The 15,491-nt window shown below is 33.7% G+C and overlaps 1 long non-coding RNA gene across 1 annotated transcript; it reads right to left on the bottom strand.

Annotated features, from left to right (window-relative positions):
• On the bottom strand, window positions 1–9,156 carry LOC138857935 (uncharacterized). The gene is made up of 3 exons (XR_011397166.1): window positions 7,484–9,156; window positions 7,121–7,175; window positions 1–135 (listed from the first exon to the last, which is right to left on the bottom strand). It is a non-coding gene; the product is annotated as an uncharacterized lncRNA (long non-coding RNA).
• Window positions 9,157–15,491: the final 6,335 nt, after the last annotated feature.

Consider the following 15,491-nt stretch of genomic DNA (forward strand, 5'->3'; position numbering starts at 1 on the left):
GATACATATTTTATAAATATTTTGTAAAATTTTCAAAGTGAAAATATTCAAAACTCGGCTATTAAGACATCATTTCTGACAGTCCCTTGGAAAAAATGTGCCTCGGCGTTGACAGCAGCACTTCTGAAAGAACGTCTAAAATAAAATAAAAAAATACGTGTTTGAATTAAGACCATTATTTACTAGGTATTATACGACAGAAAAACAAAAAAGCTAAAATTGTATTTTTGGCAGATGTTTTTACACAAAATATGCAAATTTTGGTGAAAATCTCTCGACATTTTTTGTTTTTTAAATAGTTGTTATTGAACAAAAAAAAAAAATTCTTCATTTAAGACCTTGCAAATCATATATTGAAGACCTGTGTAAAACTTCATTAAGATCGGTTGAGTAGTTCGTGAGCAATCCTGACAACCCAATTTGAAAACACAATTTCGAGAATAAAGAGTTTAAAGTTTTAAGTGACTGTATAGCTGACCTCGAGCGCGCAATAATCGGATCAACTTGAGAGTTAATAACAATATTCTAGAGATGTTATATTATAGAATTAAAAAAGACAATAAAAAAAGTTTTTTGAAGCCGTAAAACCCGTGTTACCGTCTCTGCACTGATTTAATTTTGTACATAAATATAGTTAATACTTTCCATTTTTTATGTAGGTAAAATGTGATTGACATATTCTGGATTAGAATTGTACTCGTAGAGTAAAGGTATGGATTTTATGTTCACATGTATTATATATGTGTATTATACATTTTTTGTTACTTCGCTGCTTTGACACTGACGCCTTATTTGACACGTCAGTGTTTTTAATTTTCTTCAAGCTACATGAAACCGCAGACGCAGGAGCAATTTTCCGCCAAACGACAATTTACAGAAATGAGAAATTGAATGCTTCATATACACATATACAAGCAGCCACTTAGCTGGTATATGTCAGTCCAGTGTCACAGAGCTGACACTTTGATATGAGAGAGCGAGTGAGGTCGTGACTTGTGCGACGTAGCGAAACTAAGTTGGTTGACTGCAGGCAATTGACTCGGGCTGAACCGTTGGCTTTGGTACTTGGTAATAGCTAATAGCAATACTAACTTTGCCAGGCATGTATGCCTGTGAGTTTGCGCAAGCGTAAGGGTATGTTAAGTGCAACATTATTGCAGTGTGCAATGGCTGAGTACAAGCTCATAAAATAATCTCACTTATGGCCAATGGTAACAATAAGCAATGTAGTTACAAATGTAGCTGAGTATGACAATGGCTGGCACGAGCAACAGTTGCATGAATTGTACGCATGGTGTCACGGCATCTCAAGTGCTATCGACAATTGACTCATCCATTTTCATTTAACATAAGTGTTTAGACAATTACGCCAAGCCTTCTATTGCGCCATAAAGCTATATTATGTTTGAGGAATTTCATTTCTACCTTTACTGTAATATTAAATCAAACCCTTCGATACCTCAACCCCTTTTGGTTACAAGCATGCAAAGCAATCCGTATTTATGACACAATATTCTCAGCTTGGTGCAATACCGCCTAAACGCTATTCTCTTGATGTCTTCAGTCAACATGCGTCACAAATTGTCAGCATTTAGTCCATATATACTGGGCGATACATTAATTATCGTAGGGCAGTGTAATCACCGATTTTTAATTTAAAGTACATTGTGCCCACATTGTTATACTTAAATATCTGATGACTTGAGAAACTTGAGAAAATATTATGAACCAAATTTGGTTCAATTCGTACATCGAAATATCCAAATTTTAACCAAATCAATGACTGACGTGGACCGACTGGTTTTTCTATTGGTTATGTCCTATCCCAGTCAATTTTAAGTGTTGCGACAAAAACTACTATACTTGTATTCAGCGCACAAGAACAAGAATCAAACATTAAACAATTTCCTATCAGTTATTATACATTAGTCGCTTGAATACGACCATCATCAATTAGATGGCAGTTCACCAGCATTTCAGTTCATTATTTGATTTCCAAACAATTATTTAAGCTTAGTACTTGCCGCCACTAAATAATAAACGCGTTAAGCTGTTAAGTTTATCCGCTTAATGTTGTCCATTTGCAAACGCAATATGAAAACGCGCGCAAATGTGGTGGCTGAACATTGAAGTGCTACGTATAGGACATGTGAACACAGCAAAATAAAAAATTGTTTCTTTCTTTTCTGTTTTTTGTTTTTTTCAACATCGCCTTAATACTACTGTGAGCTAATGGAACTGTAAAAGAGATCGACACTTTACTTGTGTTCTATTTGCTACAGCTACTGTATTATTACCTAATATATCAACTTATGCATGTGTGTTCAGGAACAACCGTGGAAACCGCATTCTGTGTACCGCCTAATAGAGATTATGCGTATGTAACGAGAAAATAGGATTAACTACTTGTTCAAACAGTCACCGACGCAAAACCGTGGACCGAATCAGCTGATACGACTTATCTTATGGGAGTGCAATGTAAATGAATACTCAACACTGCCTCTACCATTCGCTTCTACAGACCGTAAGATAGGATATCCGCGAAAATTGGATTTTTTCCGTAGAAACGAATCAGCTGATTGCGCTCTTGCCAGTCTCGAATTATATAGTAATTAAAAAATATATTTTAATATATTTGCAATAATTTTAAATTAACTCAAAATCACAGTCGAATATATTTACTTATAAATATGTAGACTATTTTTAATAGTTGGATTTTAATTTTGAGCTTTTACATTAAGAAAAATTATAACTAAAAAACTAAATGAAATGAAAACAAAAGAGAACAACTGATTTCTGCGTTGCAACTACGGACATGACTTTTAACAAATTTTGTTTAATACGGGCGGTAAGTACGGAAGGAACGAATGTCGGTGATGGTTTGAAGCATAAAGCGGACACAACAGAAGGAAAATACGTGCCCACGCAGACATAATCACTGCATATGCATATTTACGCTTCGTGCTTTAAGCTGCAAGTATTTTGGTTTCTTAAATATCATTCCATATAAGTGCACTTTCAAATATTCGTGCCGCGTGTTATACATATTAAATTTGTGCACTCGTTCTCCACTGCTATCCTGATATTAAAACTTAGCCTTTGAAATAATTGAAATTATAATTATATACTCAGTTGTCTGCTTCCTAATTTCAAATAAACTTTTATGTCAGCATTAACGCGTCCAATATTCTCTCCACATAATAGTCCAGCGGTATTAAATCCAAGCCACGACACTGGCCCATCATGCAAGATAATGCGCTCACCAAAAGTTCCCTTCAACAAATTGATTTTTACGTTGGCTGTATGGAATTTAGCGTCGTATTGTCTAAACCAAAGATCGTCCACATCAACATCATCCTATTCAGGATACGAAAAAGTCATTAATCGTGGCTCTATAGAGTTCCAATTGACGATCATATTACGGCGCCTTCATTCATAGAGCAATGATATCATCTGCCCATAGAACCAATACTAAACAGTGACTATAGCGGTGTCTCAACAATGGCTTGTGGGTTATCATCACTACCCAAATGCGACAATTTCGTTTATTAATATAACCATTGAACCAAAAGTAAGCTGCATAGTAGAACAAAATTTTCTTATGAAAATCGGAATCGGTGGCCACCTCATTATAGCCTCATTGAGAACCAATGTCTAAAAAACGCACCCGTTACTTTAAATTCAATCGATTACACAACGTGTGGCAAATGGTCACGAGCAAAGTTCGTATAGCAATGAACTGATATGGAGACGTGCGTTGGTCCACTGCTGTGTCAGCGAAGAGCATGTTGTGGAGTACTCCAGTATTCCACACATGGACCACATAGTCAAATTATTTTGACATTAAAGAACCACATCTGTGAATGTGTATGTGTCTACATGCAAATAAGCGCCAAAAAATTCCACAATTATGTATGAGGAGTGAAAGCACAAATGCAGCTCCAGCAAAGTAAAAAATAAACAAACTTGCTCTAAAAAGCAAAAAGCCAACATGCTTTTGGATTTCCTTACATTTTATCTACATATTGAAAGAACGGCTGTAGCTAAATAAGCATATGTACTCCCTACTGGTATGCCAGATAAAAAGTGTCAGTGTTAAGAAACAAAAAAATGAAACAAAAAAAAATGTGCTTGTATATTTTACCGTTACTTAACTATAATTAATGAGTATATTATTAAATACAATATTACATTAGTTGTTTCAGAAACTTTTTTTGTATATTTATTCGCAAATTAAAGCAATTAAATTCTATTTAAAAAATCAGCATACCAATTAAGCTACACGCAAACCAATTGAGTTGAGTACGAATCGAGTGCAATTAAATCATCATCTTCATTAGCCAAAGCGGTTTGACGACTAGTGTATCTATTTATGCAATATAATACTTCACAGCGGACATATACAAGTACAAGTATATTATACATAAAGCGGGTATATTTAGATATTTTAATGCCTATTCATTTCCGTGGAAATTTTCTTACTAAAATAAAACAAAAATTTATACGCCACTGAATGCCTGTAATTTATATAAGGTTAACTTCGGTTGCTAAAAAACACTTTTCACAATTAAAAAAGGTTTTCATATAAGGAGTGATTTTTATCTTTCTTTCATATTATATGCTATAGTGATCCGATCTGCAAAATTTGTACAAAGATTGTAGCGTTGTATGATAATTTATGCAGTATTTCGTTAAGATATTTTGTCAAATAAAAAACGTTTTCGATACAAGAACTCGAGTTAGATTATTCAGTTTGTATGCTATATGCTATAGGGATCCGATATCGACGGTTCCGACATATGATCAGCTTCTTCGGGACAAAAAGGTATTTATTTATATTATCTAATATATAAACAATAAAAAAAGTGCCCTTATCTATGGCGTCGCCAGTCTGTGTGGCATGATTAGTACCGTTAGCATCTTAGCTTATAGGGAATAATTGTATATATAAAAACTTTCAGTTATTTAAATAATAATTTGTATGTTTTAAAGCAGTAAACATTTATTTTGCAGAGGAGTGTAGTTTTATGACTGCTAGTGTATGTTATGTGTATATTTATTGTTCGACTTAATCCGTCTTATAAATGTATTTTTAAGTTTTTCGAACTAAAATTTTTTTTGCACTACAAAATTGCAAAGTAGTATGTAGTATAATAATAAATTCGCAGAAATTACTAAAGAGTTTATTAAAATCGGTGCGTGGCTGTGAGCGCATTGACACATACCTACATACACATGTACATATAAAAGTATTAACACGTACTTATGTATATTTTTTCATTTCGTGTTTACGAACGCAGTGCTAGCTTTACTGGAATCAAAGCAATACTTTGTGGCTGCTCCTTTATTATAATTTATATTATATAACACCAATGGTACTTTTACGAACAGCAATTGCATGATATATGGTGTCCAATTAGCAATTTTCACCGAAGAATTAAGCTGTTTTTGAATTTTTTATAATAGATGCTTAGTTAGGGTGGATACATGATGATTTTGTTGTTGTTTATGTGTTTTCTATAAAACGACGGTAAATATAAAGAGTTTATTACTGTCCCAGCTGTTTTAGTATGGAAAAATAGGTGCAAATATTAACCGAGGAAATAAGTTAATCGAGGATATAAGTGTGGCTTATAATCTAGCAATATTTTAGCATTAGTCAATAAAAATAGTTTGTAATAGCATTAACTATAGTCAAATAAAACTGCAGTTTTTAACTTTAAAGTGAATATTTTTGCACTGAATATACCGGCAAAAATAAATAAGCACATCTAATAGACCCCACAAATGTTGTCTCATGTGCTGTATGTGCGCACAGGGTTACTCATGTCTGCGATCTTCGACTGCAATGCAGTAAAGGAGATACATCACCACTAATTTTTGTTCTAGATGCCATGGCCAGGACCTTTCATAGCCGTAAGCGGGCACAATTTACGCCGAAACGTAAGATAAAGAGACAAAAAATGTTGTTGCGCTTCTGCAGCTGTGAAAATATTCGAAAGGTATTTTAATTTCAAAAACAAGATTTATTTTTGTAAAATTTTCTACTTATATATTTCAATAGTACCTGCACGACGCGCATGACTTGTGTTGCATGTTGCTTTTCCCCGAAATAGAAAGCTATTATTTTATTTATAATGATATAATGTTTTCTGCATATTGTGTAGCTGCAGCATTGTAAAACTTATTTTACTAAAATAAAATTAAAAAACAGATAGTGTATGCGGCAAGTGTAGCTCTCATCGCAAAAAATCGGAAATCGAATTCGGTGCATACTTTTTGTAGCCACCATAAACAGAGCATTAGGATCTGCGTACTTCCGTTTGACTTTAGACCGAAAATATTGGTACATTCGAGATATACCTCATGGAAATTATGTGTACATGCAACCAAACTAATATTCCGTTGCCTTTCTGGCAGTTAGGTTCAGTGGATGCCAATAATGCAATAATTAAAGAGCCTGTGATGCTTGGTTTCGGCTGAACTTGGTACTTCATTGCTTATTACTGCTTAATATTTTACAGTTTTTTTGTTGAAATATAGCTGCAGGGGAGCTGAATATATGAAAATAACACTTGCAGGTATAAAACTTTAATTTTCTCCCTTACTTATACAAATAAAAATAAGTATGAAGTTAGAATTTCCTTTGTCTCGACATTGACACTTACTTTAATGTATATAAAAACACAAGTAAACACACGTTCTTTAGCAGAAACAGACAGACGAAGTGTACAGATGTATAGATACCCATATACTTATAGTATATCAATATGTGTCTGGAATTCTTTTTTCATGTTTTCAAATGTTTCAGTATTTATTTCATGCTTGAGTGGTGTTTGTTTGATTGGATTATCCATGTGTGCTACAATAATAGCAAATATTATATTTGCATTTCCCGCTCTTCAGCTGTTGACATTTTCTTACTCCTGAGTAGTGCATGTAACCCCGCAGGAAAATCTCTACTTATAAATTGATTACGAAATTATTACCATCATACAATGCCACAAAATACTATTATACATTTATTGTGTGTTTATGGTGTATACCAGCGATCTTAATCCATGGATTGCTGGAAAAAAATTTCTGGAAACCATAAACATGTTAAATTTATGTAAATTACCTAATTAGTGTATATTATTTATGAAATATCAAGCTTCTACTGGCACCACATTCACCTGTAATAGGAATATTTGAAAAAAGAAAATAATGAAAATATATTTGCGCGTAGTTGGAAAATACAAGCAAATTAAGAAAATAGAAAAATAGCGGTTATTGATTTCTGCTCAGAATCGTTCACGGATGTTAGTGCATTATTTTTCTAACCTATTTACAAACTATGTAGTGAACAAATAATTGAAATATGGTGTTCAATATGAATAACTGGAAGAACGGGATATGCACGAGCACATTTATTAAAATATCAAAAAATGTGTTTAAAAATGTGTTTAATAATGTGTTTGTATGTATATAAAATGAGAATTACCTTGAGTCTCTGCTATTGCTATTGTAGAACGAGCTTGTTATTCCCATTTTGAAACGAAATTTCACGCGAAAAATATAAGGCGATTTTGTGACGATGGCTTAAAAAGTAATTTGAATGCATTTTTATATTGCTAATATGCCCTTGGCGTCTGATTCCCTCTCTGCTCCAACGTAGTCCCTAAATAATTTACACTTTTTGCACTCGTTACTTTTCTCACGAAATTGGAAACGGAGTTAATTGTTTTGGATGTGTGCACACCACACACGCACAAGCACTTACATTTTCGAGTACCCGCGCCAGTTTTTGTGTGTTTGCCCCATTTGTATAAGTACAAGTATGTACCTATGTTATGCTGCATGTATGACATTCGAATGTTTCGATGCTTTAGCTCGCGAATGTTGTCAATATTTAGCGCATTTTGCAAGCAATAGGGAAATAAAACTGTCAACCCACTAAATGGCATTGCATTGTGAAAAGGGCCAAATATAATATATAAAATATATAAGCATGTATGCGCTCGTGCCGTTGTTTGTGTTTAGAAAGTGCAATGTGTGTAGCTAAAATGGTGAAATTTCAATACACATGTGGAACGAAATTGTTCTCGAGCAATGAAGACAAAAAAGGAAATGAAATGGAAAGCGAAAATGTGCTTGTGCGAGCGCACTCGACTATAATTGTGCAGTTTCCCAATGAATACTTTGATTGTGTGCACAATTTGCGTTGGCGAATGTACATATATATAATATATACACACATATGTATGTACTCTATGTCTGCATTGTATGCAGTTTTATTAGGACTGCAGCCTTGGGCTACTAAAAATGCAGAACGCTCACAATCAGTATAAAGCAAAAGAAAATTCCGTCAGCGCAAACAGCTCTGGCAATTGAGACTTTGGCTTTGCTGCTACATACACATACATACACACATATGTGAAAATATCAATTGTTATCGATCACGTAGTCGGGCGGCAGAGCGCAGGTTGCGTCGAGAGTCATGCTGCCACTGGCAGTGACTTCCATCGCTAAGTGGGTGATTTCGCTGAAGTCAACTGGTTTGCAACAAATGTCGAGGCACGAATAGTGGTGCGTGCCAGAATTCGACAGTGAGGACGCTTATGTGCTCTGAATTTTTGGTTTGCGGATTTATGAATCAAATATGTGTACATATCTTTGACATTATTTTTTTTTTGTTTGGCGTGGACTTTTAAAAGTTTGTGTTTTATTGATTTCCGATTTTTTGCATTTAAACTCAAAAGCCAGCGATATGACAATTTTATTTCGTTTCAACTGCTGTTGAGTGAGTTCTTGTAGTGGGATTCAGTTTTGCAGCTTCGCACGCGACACTCCACACGTGACCATTTTGTATTCGTTGCCATTGCAGATTTTACGGCCATCATTAAAAGTGTGGACGTGGTGAAATAAGCTTTTATAAGAGTTATTGTTTTTGCAGCAAAGCGAGTCAAAGTGTCACGAGTGCAGCACATATACATATATTAAATTACAAGCGCAGAAACCTGAGTTAATAGTTTAACTGACGCATTATTTACTTGCGAAACCTTGAACAATGTCGAAAAAAATTTTATAACACACCGAAGGTCAAGTCATCGGAATAGCAAGTATCAAAATCCTTTTTGACATCCTCGGAAGTTATATTGCTTCTCCGGAGTTCAAATAAAGAAACAGTCTCTTCCTTGGAAGTAATAACACTGCTTTCGGCAATATCTTGAATAGCGTTGTGGAATAAGTTTTAAAATCTTCAGCTGATAGGAATTAATAATTCTCTCTTACTTTAAAGCATTTAACAGTCATTTGCTTATTCTGTATTGTTAGCCATTATGTAGTTCGAGTTCATATATATGTCTTCAGTAAATTGCATTGAGGATTTCCATACACTTTCCACCACATAACAAATTTCTGTAATTGAATATGTATGTATGTATATATGGTATACAGAATACGAATTCATAACATTATTTTTATACTCTTGGAACATGTTGCTACATAGTATAATAGTTTTGTGCACGTAACGGCATCACCAAAGACTAACCGAGATAGATATGCAGTTATATATAAATATATAATATATGTAAATGATCAGAATGAGGAGACGAGTTTCAATCCGGATAACTGTCTGTTCGTCCGTCTGCCTATCACTGCAAGCTGTAACTTGAGTAAAACAAACTACAAACTTAATATACGCCGCTCAAGTATAAATATTAAAAAAAGAAATATATAAAAAAAATTATAAAAAATATTAAAAAACTTACTACTTCTATTCTCAATCAAAAAAAAAAAAATAATAATAATAATAATAGGATCACAAATAACTGCCTATTTTTTTAATATTAAATAATAGTTTCAACGATAAAATAATAAAATAAAATAATAATTAATTCAATTTTTAAGTAATAACAAACTAATGATAGAATTGATCAAAATTCGGGGCAGTACTTAAATTTGACCTGCTATTACCATAAAAGTAAACGGACCACGCTTATATGATTGCTCCGCTTGAGCCACGACTATATCCTATAATGGATCCGATATGCGATTGAACAATTTGTTCGAATATTTGTTAAACAAAAAAGTTTTCTATGCAAGGACTTGTTTTCGATCGGTGATTTTGTACGACAACTACCTATATGCTATAGTAGTCCGATCTGAACAATTTACAAAGGTTGTAGATATGCCAAGTGCAAGCAAAGGTTGAGGACTTGGTTAAATGTAAACTAAAAGGTTGTTGACCTCATAAAATATAAACAACGGTCATTGACCCCAAATTTAAACAAATGTTGTTGACTTGGCTAAATGTAAAACAGGTTGTAGACTTGGCTAAATATAAACAAACGGGTTATTGAACTCACAAAATAATAACAAAGGGGTCGTTGACTTTGGTAAAATGTTAACAAAAAAGGTCATTGTCCGTTGAACGTTGACTTAGCTAAATTTAAACAATGGCGTCATTTATTTTATAAAATGTAAACAAAACGGTCATTGAATGCGAATGTAAACGAAATTGCTCGGAATCACTCGAACCACTTTTTGCCGTGGTTCAAGACAACACTACAATCTACGAATATTTGGTTCACATCAGATCACTACAGATGATAAGCTGCCCTTTGTATACCCTTTTATGCTTTAAGATATACCCCTGTGAATGGTATTAAAGCTTCGGTGAAGTTATCGTTTTTTCTAGTTTAATATAAAGTTTTGTCACACCCAAGATCCATTGATCTTTGCAAATTGCAAGACTATAAAATGATAAATAAAATATAATAAATGTTACACCCGAACTTTGCCCTTCCTTACTTGTTTTATAATAATTTTACCAAGGTACATTGTCATTTTTACTGTCTTCCTCCAATTACACATTTCACTATCTACCGGCTTTTAACAGAGTGGCGACTATATTCTTATTAGGTCTCTTTTCAAGTTTATCTTTATTTATTTAGAGATAAATACACTCAATTATCGCAAAAATACTCTACAAGGCTACAAAGTTACTCTTAAGAAAACATACGCGTACTACAAAATAAACGTAAATGAAGTAAAGAAATGTTAATTTAAAGTGTCTTAATGTTTGTGTGCACGACACCCCCATGACACACACACACGTCTCTCACAGGCTGCCTCATCAACAGACCGCACTGCAATAACCGTTCATAGTCAAACACACACAGGCGCATTGACTCGCGTTTGTCAGTGGGGCTGCTGAAGTATGATAAACATAAATCTTAATATTGTATATTTGCCAAAACTGTCATAAATAACGACTCAATGCGGCGGCGACTGTAGTTACGGCTGTTAAGATGTGGAGTCTGAGCGCCTGAATGTGGGGAATGTATTTGTGTATGTGCTCGTAAATTCATTGGAGCGTATGCATTCGAGTACATACGCTCAGTTAGTGAGTAGAAAATGCATGAGCGTATATACACGGCTATATACATATATGTTAAGTGTTCGCTTGAATGTCTCTCTCAACGCGTGAATGGGCATGGCGCGTTTATGACACGAAATCATGATAAACTACGTTTGCCAAGTAATAATGTTCCCATATGTACATGTCCACAAATATGTGCGTGTATTCGACAAATGACTGTACCTACCCTGTAGTGCAACTGTCGTCTTTCCAACTGGTGGTTTTTAAGCGATGGTGTCATACTGTCAAAATATATAACTTCTTGGTTTAATTTATTTATTACAAAAAAAAAACTATTTTGAGTTTTCTTCAGATTTAGCGATTATTTAATAAAAATTATTAATTCGCCGACGTAGTTGAGCTCTTTTTCACTGTCAACCTCTCAGGTTATTGACCAAAATGCAATGTTTTTCGACTAAACCTTCCTAGTTATAAACTAACATTTTTCCGGCTGGTTTAACGATTTATCTCCGATTGCGTATGTTGCCATGATTTTAGATGCCTTATTGTTGTATTGGTGTGTAATAGAGGGCGTGTTGTGAGTCATATTATAATTTATGATGTTTAAAATCCACATAGAAGAAACAGTAAATAGCCATTATCATACTCGTGTATGTATGTATATATGATACATAGTAAGAAAACAAAAATGCAAAAAAATTAAACAGGCCAGCAAACAAATACAGATTCAGAGGTTTCCTACAAACTACGCTAACATTTTTTGGACATTGGTCTTAGCTCCACACGTTCTTTAATCGAATCGTATGTCAAAGATGTGTATCTTTTGCGAAGTTTTAATTGTAAAATACAGCATTTGTTAGTGTTCTTCATTCATGGTGATACTAGAGATATTTGACTCAGCTACTCCTCCCATTTATGATGTAATGCTTTATGTGGCTCAAAGGCTTTAAGGAGCCTCTTAAGTTTTCGATGTTGCTGAAATTTGCGGGATGGCTTTAGCAAACCACGAGCATATTTTCTGTGAATGTCCATCTGAAAAGTTATTTTAACACGTATGTAAATAAAAAATATATCAAATGAAGGTATCAGGTGCTCATGTGCCAATTTTTTGAGATCTCCCACTTCATCAGCTGCCAGTTTTTGAAATTTTCAAATTAATTTTGAGTTAATTTTTTTCTTTTGTAACATTAATAAATAACTGATAAAAAAAATCGGTGGTCTTTTTACGACACTTTAAAAATTACCTAAAATTCATGTCGCTAGACTAGAATACCCCCTTAAGGTTATAATGAGGTATTTGCTAAAATATATAGATTGATTGCGATCAAATCGTGAGTTGTGTATTCACACTCATTTTCGTTACGAAGTCTATGTGTATCTTAAGTCTATCACATTGTTTATTTTTATTTTTATTTTTTTTTTTTCCAATATAATACTTCAGCTCACTCAAACTTTGATATCAAAGGTTCTAGCAAGTATGGCTTAGTAAGCATTTTTTAATTACGAACTCTCTAAACACGCTGTGCTAAATCATTATTGTAATATGTGTCTGCGGTTCGTCCTTCAAAAACCTCATATGTTTGCGAGTTCTAACACACGCGCACCTTCAACTGCACTTCTTCATTTAGATGACTACACATTGCATACTCACTTGTCGAAATTTTAATTATAAAAGTTTTTCAAAACGAAAACAAAGTAAAGAAGTTTTACACAAAAAGAAAACAACAAGCGCGACTTTCTTTTGATATGTTTTACTTTTTGAATGTAAATTTTTCCGTTGCTGACACTCATCCTTCTCCGTTCTGGCTTTCGTTTTTCTGTCGCCGTTGTGCGGCATGTGAGTGTGCAGATCATCACAAAACGATTGTAGTGTTTTTTATTTGGGACGTCAAAATTTGTTTTTGTCTCGCCAAAGCGCTTGGCATTGAGTTTCGTGTTGAAAGCGGCAGAATCACAAACAGCTCAAGTTGATGCGTGTGCGGAAGCCGCGCATTTAACGGTATATTGAACACCTGTTAGACAAGAGGAGAGAGGGAATTTAAGGACATGTTTTAGAGCTCACGCGTATGCGGGTACACGAAAGTTGTTTTGACAATAATATATAGCTGAATATACACAAGTCAATGGATATGAACGTTTGTGCGACGACGGAGGAAGAGATGTCATGCTTAACATACGAATGCGTTGTTTTAGCATTCTGTCAAACAACATTTATAGATGATGTTTGAATTCAAAAAATTTTGAAGAGAAACATTTTTACGTACTGTCAAAATAAGTAAATATTAGCCGCATGAAAGAGATGTGTATAACTATTGAAAATTTGTTTAGTTAAATATGGTAGATACATTGTAATGTCGAGTATGTTTGTATGTGTGCACAAGACGTGCTATTTCTTCAGGTAATTCCAGCGGTGTGATTGCTGTTTTTATTAAAACAATAATGACGATGTGCTACCGGGTATACATAAGTATATAGGTATACAATTGTCCGCTCAAACATTGGTAAGAGCTCTTCGTTTGTAATAAAATACATTTATCTATTTATAGAACAATAACTGCAATAACGCTTTTGAGGCGAATTAAAGGTATGACTCTCTCTCTCTAAGTTGTGCGGAGCGTCGAGTGAATACTGAAAATATGAGAAATTCTCAAGTTGCTCGTGCTGAGAGCGAAAGCTTTTTTGCTTTTTTTGCGAACTAGTCTACTACTAAGCTAACTGATACAACAAATTTGATAAGGAAATACAAGTATTGTACTTTCGTGAGAGTTATCTAGCATAAAAGCGCCAAAGAGTGACATTAACATCTTTTGCTGCAGACTTCGTAATGAACTGTTACACTGAAGCTCGTTACTATAACATTTCTGCTACTTAAGCGGCAATAGAATTAGAGCTATATTCACTTTTTAGGAGAGTAGTCAATCGAACAAGCAATACCAATAATTTAAAAAAAACTGGCTGCACTTGCGTTGCAATCGTGTTGTGCCTCTTTGTTGTGTCTTTTACGGGGTTACATACGGTTAGAATTTTCGAAAAATCGATTTTTTTTATATATTTTTTTCTTAATGTATTGTACATATATTTAAGAGTGCTTGGAAGTACAAGACCGGAGCGGCAGCAACTACCTGACTAAACTTTAAACGCGTTTTTCTCAGAATGGTATTTTCACACTCGGTGACCAACACTACCCGAAAACGCTAAACCGATTTGTTTAAAATTTTAACACGAGCTTCTTAAATATTTTTTTTAGTAGTTAATCGAAGATTTTACCCCGATAAATATTTTTGTCTTTATAAACAATTTAAGGCCGAAATATCGGTGCAAAATCGTCATTTTCGTTTTTTAGAAACCGTCAATTAGTAAAAAAATTTTATTTTGCTTATTCCTTCGATTAATTACTAGATTTAACATTATTCTAACCAAATCTGTTTGGTTTTTCAATTTCAGAGAATTCAGTTCAGAGATATAGTGGTCACCGCAAAACGCCTTTTTTGAGAGGAGCTCCCTGAGATCAGCTGTAGCTCTTTTCCAAAAAAATATTTTTACTAGTACTAAATCTTAAAATATAGTTAAAAGATACCATAATATGTGTATAAATTTTTGTATCAATAAATTTAAAAGTTTTCTCAGAAACACTTTTGGAAATTTCACTTTTTTTCTTTCTACTAACTGTATATAACAGCTACATTTTTTTTTTTTTTCGACAAAAGAGCATCGCGCAAAGATAGCGGCAGAGAAATGGCGAATCGAACGCAGCTAGTAATAATTGATAATGTACGTATGTGAACAAACACATTAAGTAGTTAGGCACAGAGTTATAGTATATATTGTGCTAAGCTAAGATATAAATCAAACAGTGTTCAACGAAAATAGCGCACAAAATACACATATTTTTGTAACGCAGTTAAACCTAATTTGGACGACTCAATGCATATTTATAACTTCAGAAGCATGTCATTTAAAACAATGTTTTTTATTATTAAAAGCAATATAATTGAATTTAAGAAACCGAAAAGTATTTACTACTTAAATAATGGAAATGAAACTTGGAAATATATATTTTTGATGGCCATTACTAAGGCATCATTAATATTGTTTTAGGAATAGTTTGCTGTTTACTTGTTATTTA

This window comes from Bactrocera oleae, chromosome 2 (assembly GCF_042242935.1).
Source record: "Bactrocera oleae isolate idBacOlea1 chromosome 2, idBacOlea1, whole genome shotgun sequence".
Classification (NCBI taxonomy): domain Eukaryota; kingdom Metazoa; phylum Arthropoda; class Insecta; order Diptera; family Tephritidae; genus Bactrocera; species Bactrocera oleae.